Here is a 24,768-nt window from a genome sequence, read left to right as displayed (position 1 = left end):
AATGCTAAAACTTCAGAGGTATGGCATTGAGGATACATTAGAGGTTTGGATTAGGAATTGGCTGGCTGGAAGGAGACAGAGGGTAGTAGTTGATGGATTATGTTCATCTTGGAGCGCAGTTACTAGCGGTGTACCACAAGGATCTGTTTTGGGACCATTGCTTTTTGTTATCTTTATAAATGATCTAGAGGAAGGACTTGAAAGCTGGGTAAGCAAGTTTGCGGATGACACGAAAGTCGGTGGAGTTGTGGATAGTGAGGAAGGAAGTGGTAGGTTACAGCGGGATATAGATAAGTTGCAGAGCTGGGCGGAAATGTGGCAAATGGAATTCAATGTAGCTAAGTGCGAAGTCGTTCACTTTGGTAGGAATAACAAGATGATGGATTACTGGGCTAATGGTAGGCTACTTGGTAGTGTTGATGAGCAGAGGGATCTTGGTGTCTATGTACACAGATCTCTGAAAGTTGCCACCCAGGTAAATAGTGCTGTGAGGAAGGCATATGGTGTACTGGGCTTTATTGGCAGAGGAATTGAGTTCCGGAGTCCTGAGGTCATGTTGCAGTTGTATAAGACTCTGGTGAGGCCTCATCTGGAGTATTGTGTGCAGTTTTGGTCGCCATACTATAGGAAGGATGTGGAAGCTTTAGAACGAGTGCAGAGGAGGTTTACCAGGATGTTGCCTGGAATGGTAGGAAGATCGTATGAGGAAAGGCTGAGGCACTTGGGGCTGTTCTCATTGGAGAAGAGAAGGTTTAGGGGAGATCTGATAGAAGTGTATAAGATGATTAGGGGTTTAGATAGGGTAGATACTAAGAACCTTTTACCGCTAATGGAGTCAGGTGTTACTAGGGGACATAGCTTTAAATTAAGGGGTGGTAGGTATAGGACAGATGTTAGGGGTAGTTTCTTCACACAGCGGGTTGTGAGTTCATGGAATGCCCTGCCCGTATCAGTGGTGAACTCTCCTTCTTTATGTTCATTTAAGCGGGCATTGGATAGGCATTTGGAAGTTATTGGGCTAGTATAGGTTAGGTAGGACTCGGTCGGCGCAACATCGAGGGCCGAAGGGCCTGTACTGCGCTGTATCCTTCTATGTTCTATGTTCTATGTTCTAAAGTCACACACTTCAACATTACGCAAAGTAGCTCACAATGTTGCATCTATGCTTTAAACAATCGTAACATGAAGCTCCACACCTTATATTCTTTGCTTCGGATGTCAAAGTCATGTGTTCTTTCAGTGTTGCGGGCAGATCGCTTAATCTTAAACGTAAGCTATGTTCTCTCTCCACAGACGCTATCAGAAATGCTGACCTTTACAAGCAATTTCATTTTTTTTGACCAACTAACCTAAGCATCAATTGCATGCTTGAGGTATAAACTTAGCACAGTTGGATTTTTGATCACTTAATGAGACCGCCATTTCAAACCTTGCGCTAACTTAGGTTACCATTGGGGTTTCTGTTTCCCAACCATTCCCGTAACCTGAGATGTAGTGACCCATTTGGTCATAATACCACCGTTCAGAGCTCACAACTGAAAATGTATGTCTATGTTGAATTTGACTTTACACTGAGATTGCTCCAATCTTGTAATCCTTTCAAAATTCACTCACTTATTGAGAATTGCACCACCCTTTCAAATTTTCCTCAATCTGTTACGGCACAGTGGCACTGTGGTCATCATTGCTGCCTCACATCAGCGGAGAACCGGGCTCAATTTCCGCCTCAGGCAACCAAGCACATGGAGTTTGCACATTCTTCCTGTGTCAGGTTGTGGTTCCTCCGGATGCTCCGGTTTCCTCCCACAGTCCACAAATGCGCAGGTGAGGAGAAATGGCTATGCTTAATTGCCTGTAGTATTAGGTGAATGGGTAAATGTAGGGGAATGGGTCTTGGACGGTTGCTCTACAGAGTGTCTGTGTGGACTTGTTGGTATGAAAGGCCTGTTTACATACTGTTACTAATCTAATCTAATCATCTCAAACCATTCTGGCTCTGATACATTTGGCACTGTTCCATTGAAATGTCTCACAAAAGTCCAGCAGACAAACATCTTTATCATTTAGCACCAATTTATGTAAGTGTTCCTAATTTTTTGAATTATATCCAGACGTTTCACCACCATGTAGATGACTCGAAAAAGTGGAAATAAAAAGTGATTGCCATGAAATAGAACAATATTGTTCAGAAAGAAGCATCCTTTGCTTGCTATCCTTCCCGTTCTATCCCTCAGATAATTTTTGTATGATATTTCGTATCAATTTCCTGTCACCTTTGCATTTCAGGACTTTAATATTCGTTCAGAGCATATTGAAGGTTTACTTAAATTTACATTTATTGATATCATGATAGGTAACATCGTTGACACTATTTTACATCCCATTCAAGTGGAAGTAATTGAATGCGATGAAGTACCGACCTTCGAATAACCCCCGTGGCTCATAGAGCCACACAGCACAGAAATAGAACCTTTGGTCCCAGTTACATTATAATTTAAACCGTCCCTCTTTGCCTTTTCACTCATATCTCTCTGAACCTTTTGTACTCTTGATACTCTCTCAACGTCATTCAAATGTTGTCATTGTACGTGAATGTACAGCTTTCTCTTGGTGTCGAATGTTTTGAACTCTCTTTGACTTACTGAATGATAAAACGAGGAAGGAAGGCAATTATTTTTTTTAAAAATAAACTTTCAACTGTTAATATTGAGAGAAAAAAATTTCAACGGCTCTGCCATCATTGCTCCTCAGCCCGCTTTATTTCACTTTACAGTTGCTAATCATTTGCTGTCCCTGACACTTTCCCTAATATGTTCCCTTTTACAACCACGTGCTGCTTTGTGGCGCCGCTAGCTGCTCCTTTTTAATGTTTCACTAATCATCAGGATATTCGATGTTTTTGAGTGGCGAAAAAAACATTTGATATTGATTTCCCTTACAAGGTTGTACTTCCTGCTCTTACTCCCAGCTAAGAAATTGTAAAACGATCTCGAAGGAACTGAATGTCAATCTAAATGCTTCCCTGCAGTCATTACTCGCATTTCTACAAAATGTTTCATCACACCTCAACAGATTGTGTAAAAAAACGTTTAAATGTTAACATTTCGAATGTTTTCTCCAATAATTGTCAAGAATAAATTTAGCAAATTTTGACATGACAATCCCAGCATTCTAATCACTAATATTTTTGCAGAAAGTAATGACCTGACTATTATTATGTATTTTTTAAGAGATGATGTAATTGAAATCTATTTGTTTGCAATTTCCAATGGATGAGCTGCAATTTATATTTAACACTTACCATTCGAAATAACTCGTATGTCTGCAGTCGAATCGCGCCAAGATGTTTGAGTGCTCACATCAGAAGCTGTTAAAAGAGATGTTTGTAACATTATTGAGTGTCCAAAAAAGTGCTCAACTTGTAAAATTACAACTTCATAACTTACTCATATTCTCAATAGGATCAATGAAGTTCTTTGTTGCGAAGTTCCAACAGTGGGTGAAGGAATATCATTTTCCATTTTGCACACTACAAATGTATTTCACCTTGTCCTCAAAGGTCTGACTATTATATTTGTGAAAAAAAGCAACTTTGAAAACGTGCTTCTGTACAACCGCACGTAAAATTGATTATCGTACTGTACCTTATTTTGCCTGAATTCTCTGGTTTGAAAGTGGAGCATCAATGCAGAAGAATTGAACTGCAGATTATTTATCTACCCGCTGTTACATATATATGTGTATTGAAAATTAATGATCGCACGTCAAATAATCTCATTAACATTTTGTTACAAATGTATGAGCTCAATTCTTTTACTGAAGCATCAGCAAATACTACTTCTGTTTATTACATTTTTCTTTTGTCTTTCGATTCCAGCACACTCATCACAATGCGTGTTTCCAGTCGTTCTGTGCTGAAATTGATTTTAATTAATTCACGTCATATTCAGTTAAAACAAGCTCAACTGTTCTGCATGTTCAGAAGGTAATTAGCAGTTTACATTTGTAAACTTTCATTTCAGAATAAATACTATGAAGGTACTTGAGCCACTCAAAGTTGATGCATTTCATTCTTTTTCCCAATATATGGAGCTTTCATAGATTTGAAGGCACTGTATTTTGTAATCATGTCATCGTGCAGTACAAAGCAGTGACCATCGAATTGAATAAACACTGTGTTTCAGCTTTCATGCAAAGTATTCTGCTGTCTGTAGAATATGTATGCAGTCACCCTGTCGTTTAGAGTCACATGCTCTCACATTACGGGAAAGTAGTTCACAACGGTGCATCTATGCTTTCCACAAAAGTAACATGTACCTGCACTCCTTTTATTCTTTGCTTCAGATACCAAACTCATGTGTTCGTGCAGTGCTGAGGAAGGATCACTCAATCCGAAACGTTTCCAATGTTTTCTCTCCACACAGTATACCAGTAATAATGAGCATTTCAAGCAATCTGTTTTTTTTTTGGTAATCATATGTTCTGTTTGACTTTGCGACCACCTGACAAATCCACCAATTGAATGTGTGATGCACACATTTGACAGACTGGATTGCAGATAATTTATTGATGCCAACTCTTGCACCAGCTCAGGTTAATATTGCAGGGTTCTGTTTCTTAATCACTCTAACTGCCGGTGATGTAGTAACCCATCTGTTCAAATTACCACGAGTGAAAGCTCTCACCTGAGAGAGCACGACTGTGGTCACGTTTTCGTTACATTTCAGGTTTTGATACTGGTCCAGATCGCACTGACTCTTTCCTAAAATTTATATTCACTGTCTAATGACATATAACATCACTGACACTACCTTATTCGCATTAGAGTACAAGAATTGAATTTTACACAGATCTGACCTTCCATTAACTCATTGAGGCATGCAGCGCAGAAGCAGACACGTCGTTCCAATCTATATTACAGTCCAAACCAGTCCTATTTGCTGTCTATCATATATACATGTCGTCAACCTATCCTAGAAAGTCACACACTTCAACATTACGCAAAGTAGCTCACAATGTTGCATCTATGCTTTTAACAATCGTAACATGAAGCTCCGCACCTTATATTCTTTGCTTCGATGTCAAAGTCATGTGTTCTTTCAGTGTTGCGGGCAGATCGCTTAATCTTAAACGTAAGCTATGTTCTCTCTCCACAGACGCTATCAGAAATGCTGACCTTTACAAGCAATTTCATTTTTTTTGACCAACTAACCTACGCATCAATTGCATGCTTGAGGTATAAACTTAGCACAGTTGGATTTTTGATCACTTAATGAGACCGCCATTTCAAACCTTGCACTAACTTAGGTTACCATTGGGGGGTTCTGTTTCCCAACCATTCCCGTAACCTGAGATGTAGTGACCCATTTGGTCATAATACCACCGTTCAGAGCTCACAACTGAAAATGTATGTCTATGTTGACTTTGTCTTTACACTGAGATTGCTCCAATCTTGTAATCCTTTCAAAATTCACTCACTTATTGAGAATTGCACCACCCTTTCAAATTTTCCTCAATCTGTTACGGCACAGTGGCACTGTGGTCATCATTGCTGCCTCACATCAGCGGAGAACCGGGCTCAATTTCCGCCTCTGGCAACCAAGCACGTGGAGTTTGCACATTCTTCCTGTGTCAGGTTGTGGTTCCTCCGGATGCTCCGGTTTCCTCCCACAGTCCACAAATGCGCAGGTGAGGAGAAATGTCTATGCTTAATTGCCTGTAGTGCTAGGTGAATGGGTAAATGTAGGGGAATGGGTCTGGGACGGTTGCTCTACAGAGTGTCTGTGTGGACCTGTTGGGATGAACGGCCTGTTTACATACTGTTACTAATCTAATCTAATCATCTCAAACCATTCTGGCTCTGATACATTTGGCACTGTTCCATTGAAATGTCTCACAAAAGTCCAGCAGACAAACATCTTTATCATTTAGCACCAATTTATGTAAGTGTTCCCATTTTATTGAATAACATCCAGACGTTTCACCACCATGTCGATGACTCGAAAAAGTGGAAATAAAAAGTGATTGCCATGAAATAGAACAATATTGTTCAGAAAGAAGCATCCTTTGCTTGCTATCCTTCCCGTTCTATCCCTCAGATAATTTTTGTATGATAGTTCGTATCAATTTCCTGTCACCTTTGCATTTCAGGACTTTAATATTCGTTCAGAGCATATTGAAGGTTTACTTAAATTTACATTTATTGATATCATGATAGGTAACATCGTTGACACTATTTTACATCCCATTCGAGTGGAAGTAATTGAATGCGATGAAGTACCGACCTTCGAATAACTCCCGTGGCTCATAGAGCCACACAGCACAGAAATAGACCCTTTGGTCCCAGCTACATTATAATTTAAACCGTCTCTCTTTGCATGTTTAATCATATCACTCTGAACCTTTTGTACTCTTGATACTCTCTCAATGTCATTCAAATGTTGTCATTGTACGTGAATGTACAGCTTTCTCTTGGTGTCGAATGTTTTGAACTCTCTTTGACTTACTGAATGATCAAACGAGGAAGGAAGGCAATTATTTTTTTTTTAAATAAACTTTCAACTGTTAATATTGAGAGAAATGAATTTCAACGGCTCTGCCATCATTGCTCCTCAGCCCGCTTTATTTCACTTTACAGTTGCTAATCATTTGCTGTCCCTGACACTTTTCCTCATATGTTCCCTTTTACAACCACGTGCTGCTTTGTGGCGCAGCTAGCTGCTCCTTTTTAATGTTTCACTAATCATCAGGATATTCGATGATTTTAAGTGGCGAGAAAAACATTTGACATTGATTTCCCTTACAAGGTTGTACTTCCTGCTCTTACTCCCAGCTATGAAATTGTAAAACGATCTCGAAGGAACTGAATGTCAATCCAAATGCTTCCCTGCAGTCATTACTCGCATTTCTACAAAATGTTTCATCACACCTCAACAGATTGTGTAAACAAACGTTTAAATGTTAACATTTCGAATGGTTTCTCCAATAATTGTCAAGAATAAATTTAGCAAATGATGGTATTTTACATGACAATCCCAGCATTCTAATCACTAATATTTTTGCAGAAAGTAATGACCTGACTGTTATGATGTTTTTTTTAAGAAATGATGTAATTGAAATCTATTTGTTTGCAATTTCCAATGGATGAGCTGCAATTTATATTTAACACTTACCATTCGAAATAACTCGTATGTCTGCAGTCGAATCGCGCCAAGATGTTTGAGTGCTCACATCAGAAGCTGTTAAAAGAGATGTTTGTAACATTATTGAGTGTCCGAAAAAATGCTCAACTTGTAAAATTACAACTTCAGAGCTTACTCATATTTTCAATAGGCTCAATGAAGTTCTTTGTTGCGAAGTTCCAACAGTGGGTGAAGGAATATCATTTTCCATTTTGCACACTACAAATGTATTTCACCTTGTCCTCAAAGGTCTGACTATTATATTTGTGAAAAAAAGCAACTTTGAAAACGTGCTTCTGGACAACAGCACGTAAAAGTGATTATCGTACTGTACCTTATTTGGCATGAATTCATTCTCTGGTTTGAAAGTGGAGAATCAATGCAGAAGAATTGAACTGCAGATTATTTATCTACCCACTGTTACATATATATGTGTATTGAAAATTAAAGTCCGCATTTCAAATAATCTCATTAACATTTTGTTACAAATGTATGAGCTCAATTCTTTTACTGAAGCATCTGCAAATAGTACTGCTGTTTATTACATTTTTCTTTTGTCTTTCGATTCCAGCACACTCATCACAATGCATGTTTCCAGTCGTTCTGTGCTGAAATTGATTTTATTTAATTCACGTCATATTCAGTTAAAACAAGCTCAACTGTTCTGCATGTTCAGAAGGTAATTAGCAGTTTACGTTTGTAAACTTTCATTTCAGAATAAATACTATGAAGGTACTTGAGCCACTCAAAGTTGATGCATTTCATTCTTTTTCCCAATATATGGAGCTTTCATAGATTTGAAGGCACTGTATTTTGTAATCATGTCATCGTGTAGTACAAAGCAGTGAACATCGAATTGAATAAAGACTGTGTGTCAGCTTTCATGCAAAGTATTCTGCTGTCTGTAGAATATGTATGCAGTCACCCTGTCGTTTAGAGTCACATGCTCTCACATTACGGGAAAGTAGTTCACAACGGTGCATCTATGCTTTCCACAAAAGTAACATGTACCTGCACTCCTTTTATTCTTTGCTTCAGATACCAAACTCATGTGTTCGTGCAGGGCTGAGGAAGGATCACTCAATCCGAAACGTTTCCAATGTTTTCTCTCCACACAGGATACCAGTAATAATGAGTATTTCAAGCAATCTGTTTTTTTTTGGTAATCATATGTTCTGTTTGACTTTGCGACCACCTGACAAATCCACCAATTGAATGTGTGATGCACACATTTGACAGACTGGATTGCAGATAATGTAATGATGCCAACTCTTGCACCAGCTCAGGTTAATATTGCAGGGTTCTGTTTCTTAATCACTCTAACTCCCGGTGATGTAGTAACCGAACTGTTCAAATTACCACGAGTGAAAGCTCTCACATGAGAGAGCACGACTGTGGTCACGTTTTCGTTACATTTCAGGTTTTGATACTGGTCCAGATCGCACTGACTCTTTCCTAAAATTTATATTCACTGACTAATGACATATAACATCACTGACTCTACCTTATTCGCATTAAAGTACAAGAATTGAATTTTACACAGTCCTGACCTTCCATTAACTCATTGAGGCATGCAGCGCAGAAGCAGACACGTCGTTCCAATCTATATTACAGTCCAAACCAGTCCTATTTGCTGTCTATCATATATACATATCGTCAACCTATCCTAGAAAGTCACACACTTCAACATTACGCAAAGTAGCTCACAATGTTGCATCTATGCTTTTAACAAATGTAACATGAAGCTCCGCACCTTATGTTCTTTGCTTCGGATGTCAAAGTCATGTGTTCTTTCAGTGTTGCGGGCAGATCGCTTAATCTTAAACGTAAGCTATGTTCTCTCTCCACAGACGCTATCAGAAATGCTGACCTTTACAAGCAATTTCATTTTTTTTGACCAACTAACCTACGCATCAATTGCAGGCTTGAGGTATAAACTTAGCCCATTTGGATTGTTGATCACTTAATGAGACCGCCATTTCAAACCTTGCACTAACTTAGGTTACCATTGCGGGGTTCTGTTTCCCAACCATTCCCGTAACCTGAGATGTAGTGACCCATTTGGTCATAATACCACCGTTCAGAGCTCACAACTGAAAATGTATGTTTATGTTGACTTTGTCTTTACACTGAGATTGCTCCAATCTTATAATCCTTTCAAAATTCACTCACTTATTGAGAATTGCACCACCCTTTCAAACTTTCCTCAATGTGTTACGGCACAGTGGCACAGTGGTCATCATTGTTGCCTCACAGCAGCGGAGAACCGGGCTCAATTTCCGCCTCAGGCAACCAAGCACGTGGAGTTTGCACGTTTTTCCTGTGTCAGGTTGTGTTTCCTCCGATTCTCCTGTTTCCTCCCACAGTCCACAAATGCGCAGGTTAGGAAAAATCTCTATGCTTAATTGCCTGTAGTGTTAGGTGAAGGGGTAAATGTAGGAGAATGGGTCTGGGACGGTTGCTGTACAGAGTGCCCGTGTGCACTTGTTGGGATGAAGGGCCTGTTTACATACTGTTACTAATCTAATCTAATCATCTCAAACCATTCTGGCTCTGCTACATTTGGCACTGTTCCATTGAAATGTCTCACAAAAGTCCAGCAGACAAACATCTTTATCATTTAGCACCAATTTATGTAAGTGTTTCCAATTTTTTGAATTACATCTAGACGTTTCACCACCATGTAGATGACTCGAAAAAGTGGAAATAAAAAGTGATTGCCATGAAATAGAACAATATTGTTTAGAAAGAAGCATCCTTTGCTATCAACCCTTCCCTTTCTATCCCTCAGATAATTTTTGTATGATATTTCGTATCAATTTCCTGTCACCTTTGCATTTCAGGACTTTAATATTCGTTCAGAGCATATTGAAGGTTTACTTAAATTTACATTTATTGGTATCATGATAGGTAACATCGTTGACACTATTTTACATCCCATTCGAGTGGAAGTAATTGAATGCGATGCAGTACCGACCTTCGAATAACCCCCGTGGCTCATAGAGCCACACAGCACAGAAATAGACCCTTTGGTCCCAGCTACATTATAATTTAAACCGTCCCTCTTTGCATGCTTAATCATATCTCTCTGAACCTTTTGTACTCTTGATACTCTCTCAATGTCATTCAAATGTTGTCATTGTACGTGAATGTACAGCTTTCTCTTGGTGTCGGATGTTTTGAACTCTCTTTGACTTACTGAATGATAAAACGAGGAAGGAAGGCAATTATTTTTTTTAAAGTAAACTTTCAACTGTTAATGTTGAGAGAAATGAATTTCAACGGCTCTGCCATCATTACTCCTCAGCCCGCTTTATTTCACTTTACAGTTGCTAATCATTTGCTGTCCCTGACACTTTTCCTCATATGTTCCCTTTTACAATCACGTGCTGCTTTGTGGCGCCGCTAACTGCTCCTTTTTAATGTTTTACTAATCATCAGGATATTCGATGTTTTTGAGTGGCGAGAAAAACATTTGATATTGATTTCTCTTACAAGGTTGTACTTCCTGCTCTTACTCCCAGCTAAGAAATTGTAAAACGATCTCGAAGGAACTGAATGTCAATCTAAATGCTTCCCTGCAGTCATTACTCGCATTTCTACAAAATGTTACATCACACCTCAACAGATTGTGTAAACAAACGTTTAAATGTTAACATTTCGAATGGTTTCTCCAATAATTGTCAAGAATAAATTTAGCAAATGATGGTATTTTACATGACAATCCCAGCATTCTAATCACTAATATTTTTGCAGAAAGTAATGACCTGACTATTATTATGCACTTTTTAAGAAATGATGTAATTGAAATCTATTTGTTTGCAATTTCAAAAGATGAGCTGCAATTTATATTTTACACTTACCATTCGAAATATTTCGTATGTCTTCAGTCGAATCACCACAAGATGTTTGAGTGCTCACATCGGAAGCTGTTAAGAGAGATGTTTGTAACATTTTTGGGTGTCCGAAAAAATGCACAACTTATAAAATTACAACTTCACAGTTTTATCTCATTCTCGACAGGCTCAATGAAGTTCTTTGTTCGGAATTTCCAAAGGTGGGTGAAGGAGTATCATTTTCCAGTTTGCATACTGCAATTGGATTTCACCTTGTCGTCAAAGGACTGACTATTATATTTGTGAAACAAGAAATGTTGAAAATGTGCTTATGTACAACAGCACGTAAAACTGATTATCGTATTGTACCTTAGTTTGCCTGAACTCATTCTCTGGTTTGAAAGTAGATTATCAATGCAGAAGAATTGAACTGAACTTCACAGCTTAATCATATTCTCAACAGGCTCAATGAAGTTCTTTGTTCCGAAGATCTAACAGTGGTGAAGGAGTATCATTGTATTTCCCCTTGTCCTCAAAGGACTGACAATTAAATTGGTGAATCAAGAAACTTGTAATGCTTCCAAAATTCACTCACTTCCTGATAGTTGACCACCCTTTAAAGCTTTCCTCAATCTGTTATGGCACAGTGGCACAGTGGTTATCACTGTTGCCTCACAGCAGTGGCGAGCCAGGCTCAATTTCCGCCTCAGGCAACCGAGTGCGTGTAGTTTGCACATTCTCCCCTTGTCAGCGTGGTTTTCCTCCGGGTGCTCCGGTTTCCTCCCACAGTCCACAAAATTGTAGGTTAGGTGAATTGACTATGCTTAAATGCCGATAGTGTTATTTGAAGGGGTTGGGACGGTTGCCCTTCAGAGGGTCTGTGTGGACTTGTTGGGATGAAGGGCCTGTTTCCACACTGTAAGTAATCTAATCTAATTATCTCAAACCATTCTGGCTCTGCTACCTTTGGCACTGTTCCATTGAAATCTCTCAGAAAAGTACAGCAGACAAAACTCTTTCTCATTCAGGATCTACTATCGTAACTATTCCTAATTTTTTAAAATTCCATCCAGACATTTCACCACCATGTAGATGAGTCGAAGAATTGGAAATAAAAACTGACTGCCATGAAATAGAACAATATTGTTCAGGAAGAAGCACTCTTTAAGTTGCTATCCTTTCCTTTCTATCCCTCAGACAATTTGTTATGATATTTCGTAACAATTTCCTCTCAGCTCGACATTTCAGAACATTAATATTCGTTCAGACCACACTGAAGCTTGACTTAAATTTACATTCATTGTAACATGATAGGTAAACTCATTGAAACTATTTAACATTCCATTAGAGTGGAAGTAATTGAATGCTATGCAGTCCTAACCTTTGATTAAAACTCGAGGCTCAGAAAGCCAGACAGAACAGAAATAGACCCTTAGGTCCCAATTAAAGGAAGTCAATTAATATTTGAAAAAAATAAACATTGTCAACTGTGAACATTGAGAGAAGTGAATTTCAACTGTTCTGCCATGGTTGCTCCTCAGCTCGATTTATTTCACGATACAGTTGCTTCTCATTTGCTGTCCCTGACACTTATCCTGATATGTTCCCTTTTACAATCACGTGCTGCTTTGTGGCTCCATTTGCTGGTCCTTTTTAATGTTTTACTAATCATCAGGATCTTCGATGTTTTTGATTGGGGAGACAAACATTTGATATTTATTTTTCGTTACAAGGTTGTACTTCCTCACTTACTCCTAGGTAAGAAATTGTAAAACGATCACGAAGGAACTGAATAACATCCGAAATGCTTCCCTGCAGTCATTACTCGCATTTCTCCAAAATTTGTCATCACACCTCAACAGATTGAGTAAACAATACCTTCAAAGTAAACATTTCGAATGGTTTTCTGAAATAATTGTGAGCAATAAATTCAGCAAATGATGAGATTTTACATGACAATGCCAGCATTGTAATCACTAATATTTTTGACAGAAAGTAATGACCTGTCTGTTATCATGTTTTTTTTAAGAAATGCTGTAATTGAAGTCTATTTGTTTGCAATTTCCAATGGATGATCTGCAGTTTATATTTTGCACTTACTGTTCGAAATATCTCGAATGTCTGCAATCGAATCACGCCAAGATGTTTGAGTGCTCACATCGGAAGCTGTTAAAATAGATGTTTGTATCATTGTTGGGTGTCCAAAAAAATACACAACTTATAAAATTACAACTTCACAGCTTAATCATATTCTCAACAGGCTCAATAAATTTCGTTGTTCCGAAGTTCCAACAGTGAATGAAGGAGTGTCATTTTCCATTTTGCATACTACAATTGTATTTCACCTTTTCCTCAAAGGACTGACAATTATATTTGTGAAACAAGAAACTTTGAAAACGTGCTTATGTACAACAGCACGTAAAAGTGATTATCGTACTGTAGCTTATTTAGCCTGAATTCATTCTCTGGTTTGAAAGTGGAGAATCAATGCTGAAGAACTGAATTGCAGATTATTTATATACCCGCAGTTACATATATATGTGTATTGAAAATTAAGGATCGCATGTCAAATAATCTCATCAACATTTTGTTACAAATGTATGAGTTCAATTCTGTTCCTGAAGCATCTGCAAAGGGTCCTGCTGTTTATTACATTTTTCTTTTGTCTTCCAATTCCAACGCACTAATCACAATGCACATTCGTTCTGTGCTGACTTTGTTTTTATTTAAATAATGACATATTTAGTTAAAAACAAGTTCAACTGTTCTGCAAGTTGAGAAGGTAATTAGTAACATATATTTGTAAATTTACATTTCAGAATACAAATTGTACTTGGATCACTCAAAGTTGATGCTTTTCATTCTTTTTCCCAATATATGGTTCTCTCATAGATGTGAAGACACTGTATTTTGTTATCGTGTCATCGTACAGTACAAAACAATGAACATCGAATTGAATAAAGACTGTGTTTCTGCTTTCATGCAAAGTAACCTGCGGACTGCAGCATATGTATGCAGTCACCCTCTTGTTTAGAGTCATATGCTTTCACATTGCGGTAAAGTAGATCACAACGGTGCATCTGTGCTTTCCACAATAGTAACATTAATCTGCACTCCTTTAGTTCTTTGCTTCAGATACCAAAACCATGTGTTCGTGCAGTTCTGAAGAAGGATCACTCAATCCGAAAGGTTTCGAATATTTTCTCTCCACAAAGATTACTAGAAATGCTGAGTATTTCAAGCAATTTATTTTTTTTGTTTATCACATGTTTTCATTGACTTTGCAACCATCTGACCTATCCATCAATTGAATGAGTGATGCACACAGTTGGCGGAATGGTTCGCATATCATATGATGAGGCCACCATTCAACTTTCGCACCAGCTCAGGTGAATATTGCAGAGTTCTGTTTCTTAATCACTCTACCTGCCGTTGATGTAGTGACCAATTTGCTCAAATTACCGCTAGTGAAAGCTCTCACCTGAGAGAGCAGGACGTTGGTCACTTTGTCCTTACATTTCAGGTTTTGATACTGGTCCAGATCGCACTGACTATTTCCTAAAACTTATATCCACTGTCTAATGACAAGAAATATCACTGACACTACCTTATTCGCATTAGACAGGTAGAACTGAATTTTACAAAGACCTGACTTTCCATTAACTCATTGAGTCATGCAGCGCTGAAACTGACACTTCCTTCCAATCTATATTACAGTCCAAACCAGTCCCATTTGCTGTCAATAAAATATACATGTCGTCGTCCTATCCTAGAGAGTCACACATTTCCACATTATGGTAAGTAGCTCACAATGGTGCATCTGTGTTTTTTTACAATTGAAACATGACGCTGCGCACCTAATGTTCTTTGCCTCGGATGTCAAAGTCGTGTGCGAGATGTTCGTTAAAACGGAAATGTTAGCTATGCTCAATCTCCACAGACGCTATGAGAAATGTTGACCTTTTCAATCAATTTCTTTTTTTTTGACCAGCTAACCTATGCATCAATTGAATGTATGACGTACAAACCTAGCACAGTTGGATTGTTGATCGCGTAATGAGACCACCATTCAAACCGTCCAACAACTCTGGTACCATAGCTGGGTTCTGTTTCCAAACCATTCCTCTAACCTGAGATGTAGTGACCCATTTGGTCATAATACCAACGGTCAAAGCTCACAACTGAAAATGTATGTCCATGTTGACTTTGTCTTTACACTGACATTTCTCCAATCTTGTAATCCTTCCAAAATTCACTCACTTACTGAGAATTGCACAACCCTTTCAAACTTTCCTCAATCTGTAACGGCACGATGGCTCAGTGATTATCATTTCTGCCTCACAGCAATGGAGAGCCGGGCTCAATTTCCGCCTCAGGCAACCGAGCGTGTGGAGTTTGCACATCATTCCTGTGTAACGGTGGGTTTCCTCCGGGTGCTCCGGTTACCTCCCACAGTCCGGAAATGTGCAGGTTAGGCGAATTGGCTACGCTTAATTGCCTGTAGTGTTAGCTGGAGGGGTAAATGTAGGGGGAATGCATCTGGAAGGGTTGCTCTTCAGAGTGTGTCTGTGTGGACTTGTTGGGATGAAGGGCCTGTTTCCACACTGTAAGTCATCTAATCTAATTATCTCAAACCATTCTGGCTCTGCTACGTTTGGCACTGTTCCATTGAAATCTCTCACAGAAGTCCAACAGACAAAACTCTTTCTCATTCAGTATCAACTAACGTAACTGGGTCCAATTTTTTGAATTCCATCCAGACGTTTCACCATCATGTAGAATACTCGAAGAATTGGAAATAAAAACTGAATGCCATGAAATAGAACAATATTGTTCAGAAAGAAGCATTATTTAAGTTGCTATCCTTCCCTTTCTATCCTTCAGACAATTATTTTATTAATTTTCGTACCAATTTCCTCTCAGCTTTATATTCAGTACTTTAATATTCGTTCAGACAATACTGAAGCTTTACTTATATTTACATTCAATGTATCATGATAGGTAACGTCATTGACACTATTTTACATCCCGTGAGAGTGGAAGAAATTGAATGCTATGCATTCCTGATCTGCGATTAAAACCCGAGGCTCATAGAGCCACACAGCCCAGAAATCGACCCTTTGGACACAGTTAAAGGAAGTCAATTAATAGTTTTTTGAAAAAAAAAGCATTGTCAACTGTGAATATTGAGAGAAATGAATTTCAACTGTTCTGCCATCATTGCTCCTCAGCTCGCTTTACATCACGATACCGTTGCTTACGATTTGCTGTCCCTGATACTTTTCCTGATATGTTCCCTTTTTCCAACCACGTGCTGCTTTGTGGCGCCATTTGCTGGTCCTTTCAAATGTTTTACTAATCATCAGGATCTTCGATGTTTTTGAGTGGGGAGACAAACTTTTGATATTGATTTCCCTGACAAGGTTGTACTTCCTGCTCTTACTCCCTGGTAAGAAATTGTAAAACGATCTCGAAGGAACTGAATGACAATCTAAATGCTTCCCTGCAGTCATTACTCGCATTTCTCCACAATTTGTCATCACACCTCAACAGATTGAGTAAACAATACCTTAAAAGTTAAGATTTCGAATGGTTTCTGTAATAATTGTGAGCAATAAATTCAGCAAATGATGAGATTTTACATGACAATGCTAGCATTATAATCACTAATATTTTTGACAGAAAGTAATGTCCTGACTGTTATTATGTGATTTTTTTCAAGAAATGCTGTAATTGAAGTCTATTTGTTTGCAATTTCCAATGGATGACCTGCAATTTATATTTTACACTTACCATTCGAAATATCTCTTAAGTCTGCTGTCGAATCACGCCAAGATGTTTGAGTGCTCACATCGGAAGCTGTTAAAAGAGATGTTTGTAACATCATTGGGTGTCCGAAAAAATGCAGAACTTATAAAATTACAACTTTACAGCTTAATCATATTGTCAACAGGCTCAATGAGGTTCTTTGTTCCGACGTTCCAACAGTGTGTGAAGGAGTATCATTATATTTCCCCTTGTCCTCAATGGACTGACGATTACATTTGTGAAACAAGAAACTTTGAAAACGTGCTTATGTACAACAGCACGTAAAAGTGATTATCGTACTGTACCTTATTTTGCCTGAATTCATTCTCTGGTTTGAAAGTGGAGAATAAATTCAGAAGAATTGAACTGCAGATTATTTATCTTCCCACAGTGACATATATATGTGTGTTGAAAATTAATGTTCTCATGTCAAATAATCTCATTAACATTTTGTTACAAATGTCTGAGTTCAATTCTTTTACTGAAGCATCTGCAAAGGGTCCTGCTGTTTATTACATTTTCCTTTTGTCTTCCAATTTCAGCGCACTCATCACAATGCATGTTTACAGTCATTTGTGCTGTCTTTGTTTTTATTTAATTAACGTCATATTCAGTTAAAAATAAGTTCAACTGTTCGGCATGTTGAGAAGGTAATTAGTCGTTTATATTTGTAAACTTACATTTTAGAATAAATATTACAGAGGTACTTGAATCACTCAAACTTGATGCATTTCGTTCTTTTTCCCAATATATGGTTCTGTCATAGATTTGAACGCACTGTATTTTGTTATCGTCTCATCGTGCAGTACAAAGCAGTGAACATCAAATTGAATAAAGACTGTGTTTCTGCTTTCATGCAAAGTATTATGCTGTCTGTAAAATATGTATGCAGTCACACTCTCGTTTAGAGTCACATGCTTTCACATTACAGGAAAGTAGATCACAACGGCGTATCTGTGCTTTCCACAGTAGTAACATGAATCTGCACTCCTTTTGTTCTTTGCTTGAGATACCAAAGCTATATGTTCGTGCAGTTCTGAGGAAGTATCACTCAATCCATAACATTTCCAAAGATTTCTCTCCACACAGGCTACCAGAAATGCTGAGCATTTCAAGCAATTTCTTTTTTTTTTGTTGATCATATGTTCTCTTTGACTTTGCGACCACCAGAACTATCCATCAATTGAATGTGTGATGCACACAGTTGGGGAGTGGAGTGCAGATCATTTAATGAGAACACCATTCAACTCTGGCACCAGCTCAGGTTAATATTGCAGGGTTCTGTTTCTTAATCACTCTACCTGCTGGTGATGTTGTGACCCATCTGCTTAAAATTACCACTAGTGAAATCTCTCACCTCAGAGAGCACGACTGTGGTCACTTTGTACTTACAATTCAGGTTTTGATACTGGTCCAGATCGCACAGATTCTTTCCTAAATATTATATTCACTATCTAATGAAATTTAACGTCACTGATACTAACTTATTCGCATTAGAGAGGAAGAATTGAATGTTACATTGACCTTCCATTAACTCATTGAGCCATGCAGTACAGAAACAGACACTTCGTTCCAATCTATATTACAGTCCAAACCAGTCCCATGTGCTGTCTATCAAATATACATGTCGTCACTCTTTCCTAGAAAGTCACACACTTCCTCATTACGGAAAGGACCTCACAATGTTGCATCTATGCTTTTTACAATAGTAACATGAAGCTGCACACTTTAATTTCTTTGCTTCGGACGTCAAAGTCATGTCTTTTTTCAGTACTGCGGGCAGATCGTTTAATCTTTAACGTTATCTATGTTCTCTCTCCACAGACGCTACCAGAAATGCTGACCTTTTCAAGCAATTTCATTTTTTTTTTGACCAGCTAACCTATGCATCAATTGCATGCATGAGGTGTAAACGTAGCACAGTTGGATTGTTGATAACTTAATGAGACCGCCATTCAATCCTTCCAACAACTTAGGTTACCACTGGAGGGTTCTGTCTCCCAACCATTCCCGTAACCTGAGATATAGTGACCCATCTGGTCCAACTACCACCGGTCAAAGCTCACAACTGAAAGCGTATGTCTATGTTGACTTTGTCTTTATACTGAGATTGCTCCAATCTTGCAATCCTTTCAATATGCTGACACTTACTGATATTTGCACCACACTTTAAACCTTTCCTCAATGTGTTACGGCACGGTGGCACAGTGGTTAGCAGTGCTGCCTCACAGCAGTGGTGACCCGGGCTGCATTTCTAACTCAGGCAACTGTCTGTGTAGAGTTTGCACATTATCCCCGTGTCAGCGTCGGTTACGTCCGGGTGCTCAGGTTTCCTCCCACAGTCCACAAATGTGCAGGTTAGGTGAATTGGCTCTGCTTAAATGCCCGTAATGTTAGGTGAAGGGGTAAATGTAGGAGTTGTGTCTGGGAGGGTTGCTCTTCAGAGGGTTGGAGTGGACTTCTTGTGATAATGGGACTGTTTCCACACTGTAAGTAAACTAATCTAATTATCTCAAACAATTCTGGCTCTGCTACATTTGGCACTGTTCCATTGAAATGTCTCTCACAAAAGTCCAGCAGACAAAAATATTTCTCATTCAGTATCAACTAATGTAATTGTTGCCATTTTTTAAAATTCAGTCCAGACGTTTCACCAATATGTAGATGCCTCGAAAAAGTGGAAATAAAAACTAATTGCCATGAAATAGAATAATATTGTTCAGAGAGAAGCATTCTTTCCTTGGTATACTTCCCTTTTTATCACTCAGATAGTTTTTAATGATATTTCTTACCAATTTCAACACAGCGTTACTTTTCAGGACTTTAAGATTCGTTCAGACCATACTGAAGCTTTACTTAAATTTACATTCATTGTATCATGACAGGCAACCTTATTGACACTATTTTACATCCCATGAGAGTGGAAGAAATTGAATGCTATGCAGTCCTAACCTTCGATTAAAACCCGAGGCTCATAGAGCCACACAACAGAGAAATAGACCCTTTTGTCCAAATTAAAGGAAGTCAATTAATATTGAAACAAAAATTGTCAACAGTGAATATTGAGAGAAATGAATTTCAACTGTTCTGCCATCATTGATTCTCAGATCGCTCTATTTCACGATACGGTTGCTTATTATTTGCTGTCCCTGACACTTTTCCTGATATGTTCCCTTTTACAACCACGTGCTGATTTGTGGCACCATTTGCTAGTCATTTTTAATGTTCTATTAATCATCAGGATCTTCGATGTTTTTGAGTGGGGAGACAAACTTTTGATATTGATTTCCCTTACAAGGTTGTACTTCCTGCTCTTACGCCCAGGTAAGGAATTGTAAAACGATCTCGAAGGAACTGAATGACAATCTAAATGCTTCCCTGCAATCATTACTCGCATTTCTCCAAAATGTGTCATCACACATCAACATAAGAGTAAACAATACCTTAAAAGTTAACATTTCGAATGGTTTATGAAATAATTGTGAGCAATAAATTCAGCAAATGCTGATATTTTACATGACAATGCCAGCATTCTAATCACTCATAGTTTGACAGAAAGTAATGACCTAACTGTCACTATCTTTTTTTAAGAAATGCTGTAATTGAAGTCTAATTGACTGGAATTTCCAATGGGTGATCTGAAATTTATATTTTACACTTACCATTCGAAATATCTCGTATGTCTGCAGTCGAATCGCGCCAAGATGTTTGAGTGCTCACATCGGAAGCTGTTAAAAGAGATGTTTGTAACATTATTAGGTGTCCGAAAAACTGCTCAAATTATAAAATTACAACTTCACAGCTTAATCATTTTCTCAACAGGCTCAATGAAGTTCTTTGTTGCGAATTTCCAACAGTGGGTGAAGGAGTCTCATTTTCCATTTTGCATACTACATTTGAATTTCAGCTTGTCTTCAAAGGACTGACTATTATATTAGTGAAACAAGAAAGATTGAAAACGTGCTTATGTAAAACTGCAAGTCAAACTGATTATCGTACTCTACCTTATTTGGCATGAATTCATTCTCTGGTTGGAAAGTGGAGAATCAATGCAGAAGAATTGAACTGCTGATTATTTATCTAACCGCAGTTACATCTATATGTGTTTTGAAAATTAAAGTCCGCATTTCAAATAATCTCATTAACATTTTGTTACAAATATATGAGTTCAATTCTTTTAATGAAACATCTGTAAAGAGTACTGTTGCTTATTACATTTTCCTTTTGTCTTCCGATTCCAGCGCACTCATCACAATGGATGTTTCCAGTTGTTCTGTGCTGACTTTATTTTTGTTTAATTAACGTCATATTCAGTTAAACACAAGTTCAACTGTTCTGCACGTGGAGAAGGTAATTAGTAGATTATATTTGTAAACTTACATTTCAGAATAAATGTTATGTAGCTGCTTGAACCACTCAAAGTTGATGCATTTCGTCCTTTTTCCCAATATGTTTTTTTCATTGATTTGAAGTCACTGAATTTTGTTATCGTGTCATCTTGCAGTACAAAGCAGTGAACATCGTATTGAATAAAGACTGTGTTTCTGCTTTCATGCAAAGTATTCTGCTGTCTGTAAAATATGTATGCAGTCACCCTGTCGTTTAGAGTCACATGCTTTCCCATTACGGGAATGTATATCACAACAGTGCATCTATGCTTTCCACAATAGTAACATGAACCTGCACTCCTTTTGTTCTCTGCTTCAAATACCAAAGCCATGTGATCTTGCAGTTCTGAGAAAGGATCACTTAATCCGAAACGTTACCAGTGTTTTCTCTCCACACAGGCTACCAGTATGACTTATCATTTCAAGCAGTTTCTTTTTTTTGATGATCATAAATTCTCTTTGACTTTGCGACAACTTGTCCTATCCATCAATTGACTGTGTGATTCACAAGTTGGCATAGTGGATTGCAGATCATGAAATGAGGCCACAATTCAACTCTTGCACCAGCTCAGGTTGATATTGCAGGGTTCTGTTTCTTAATCAGTCTACATGCCGATGATGTTGAGACTCATCTGCTCAAATTACCACCCCGTGAAAGCTCTCACCTGAGACAGCACGACTGTGATCACTTTGTCCTTACATTTCAGGTTTTGATACTGGTCCAGATCGCACTGACTCTTTCCTAAAACTTATATCCACTGTCTAATGACATGTAACATCACTGACACTACCTTATTTGCGCTAGAGAGCAAGAATTGAATTTTGCAGACCTGATCTTCCATTAACTCATTGAGTCATGCAGCGCAGAAATAGACACTTCTTTCCAATCTACATTACAGTCCAAAGCAGTCCCATTTGCTGTCTATCAAATATACATGTCGTCATCCTATCCTAGTGTGTCACACACTTCCACATGACGGAAAGTAGTTCACAATGGTGCATCTGTGCTTTTTACAATTGGAACATGACACTGCGCACCTTATGTTCTTTGCTTCGGATGTCAAAGTCATGTGTTCTTTCAGTGCTGCGGGAAGATCGCTCAATCTTAAACGTTACCTATGTTCTCTCTCCACAGATGCTAACAGAAATGCTAACCTTTTCAAACATTTTCTTTGTTTTAATCAGCTAACCCATGCATCAATTGAATGTACGACGTTCAAACTTAGCACAGTTGGATTGTTGATCACTTAATGAGACAACCATTCAATCCTTCCACCAACTCAGGTACCATTTCAGTGTTCTGTTTCCCAACAATTCCCCTAACCTGAGATGTAGTGACCCATTTTGTCATCATACCACCAGTCATCCTCACATCTGAAAATGTATGTCTATGTTTACTTGGTCTTCACACTGAGATTGCTCCAATCTTGTAATCCTTTCAAAATTCACTCAACTACTGAGAATCGCACCAACCTTTAAAACTTTCCTCAATCTGTTACGGCACGGAAGCACAGTGGTTATCATTGCTGCCTCACAGCAGTGTAGAGCCGGGCTCAATTTCCGCCTCAGGCAAACGAGTGTGCGGAGTTTTCTCATTCTCGCCGAGTCAGGGTGGGTTTCCTCCCGGTGCTCCAGTTTCCTCCCACTGTCCACAAATGTGCAGGTTAGGTGAATTGTCTATGCTTAATTGCCTGTAGTGTTAGGTGAAGGGGTAAATGTAGGGGAATGGGTCGGGGAGGGGTGCTCTTCAGAGGATCTGTGCGGACTTGTTGGGGTGAAGGGCCTTTTTCCAAACTGTAAGTAATCTAATGTAATTATCTCAAACCATTCTGGCTCTGCTACATTTGGCACAGTTCCATTGAAATATCTCACAAAAATCCAGCAAAATCTTTCTCATTCAGTATCAACTAACGTAACTATTTCCAATTTTTTGAATTCCGTCCAGACGTTTCAACATCATGTAGATGACTCGAAGAATTGGAAATAAAAACTGATTGCCATGAAATAGAACAACATTGTTCAGAAAGAAGCATTCGTTGAGTTGCTATCCTTCTCTTTCTTTCCCTCAGACAATTTTTTGATGATATTTCGGACCAATTTCCTCTCAGCTTTACATTTCAGGACTTTAATATTCGTTCCGACCATACTGAAGCTTTACTTAAATTTACATTCATTGTATCATGATAGGTAACCTCATTGACACTAGTTTACATCCCATGAGAGTGGAAGAAAATGAATGCTATGCTGTACGACCTTCGATTAACCCCCAAGGCTAATAGAGCCACACAGAACAGAAATAGACCCTTTGGTCCCAATTAAAGGAAGTCAATTAATAGTTGAAAAAAAACATTGCCAAAAGTGAATATTGAAAGAAATGAATTTCAACTGTTCTGCCATCATTGCTCCTCAGCTCGCTTTATTTCACGATACAGTTGCTTATCATTTGCGGTCCCTGATACTTTTCCTGAAATGTTCCCTTTTATAATCACGTGCTGTTTTGTGGCGCAATGTGCTGCTCTTTTTTCAACAGCTACAATTCATCAGGATTTTCGATGTTTTTGTGTGGGTAGACACACATTTGATATTGATTTCCCTGACAAGGTTGTACTTCCTGCTCTTACTCCCAGGTAAGAAATTGTAAAACGATCTCGAAGGAACTGAATGGCAATCTAAATGCTTCCCTGCAGTCATTACTCGCATTTCTCCAAACTATGTCAACACACCTCAACAGATTGTGTAAAAAATGCCTTAAAAGTTAACATTTCGAATGGTTTCTGAAATAATTGTGAGCAATAAAATCAGCAAATGATAAGATTTTACATGACAATGCCAGCATTCTAATCACTAATACTTTCACAGAAAGTAATGACTTGACTGTTATTATGATTTTTTTAAAGAAATGCTGAAATTGAAATCTATTTGTTTGCAATTTCCATTGGGTGATCTGCAATTTATATTTTGCACTTACCATTCGAAATATCTCGTATGTCTTCAGTCGAATCACGCCAAGATGTTTGAGTACTCTCATCGGAAGCTGTTAAAATAGATGTTTGTAACATTATTGGGTATCCGAAAAAGTGCTCAACTTATAAAATTCCAAATTCACAGCATAATCAAATTCGCAACAGGCTCAATGAATTTCTTTGTTCCGAAGTTCCAACAGTGGGTGAAGGAGTACCATTTTTCATTTTGTATACAACAATTGTATTTCACCTTGTCCTCAAAGGACTGACTATTATATTTGTGAAACACGAAACTTTGAAAACGTGCTTATGTACAACAGCATGTAAAAGTGATTATCGTACTGTACCTTATTTTGCTTGAATTCTTTCTCTGGTTTGAAAGTGAAGAATCAATGCAGCAGAATTTTACTGCAGATAATTTATCTACCCGCAATTACATATATATGTGTATTGAAAATGAATGATCGTATGTCAAATAATCTCATTAACATGTTGTTACAAATGTATGAGTTCAATACTTTTACTGAAGAATCCGCAAAGAGTACTGCTGTTTATTACATTTTCCTTATGTCTGCCGATTTCAGCACACTTA

This window comes from Hemiscyllium ocellatum, chromosome 40, assembly GCF_020745735.1.
Source record: "Hemiscyllium ocellatum isolate sHemOce1 chromosome 40, sHemOce1.pat.X.cur, whole genome shotgun sequence".
Taxonomy (NCBI): domain Eukaryota; kingdom Metazoa; phylum Chordata; class Chondrichthyes; order Orectolobiformes; family Hemiscylliidae; genus Hemiscyllium; species Hemiscyllium ocellatum.
Note: the sequence above shows the minus strand (reverse complement) of the source record.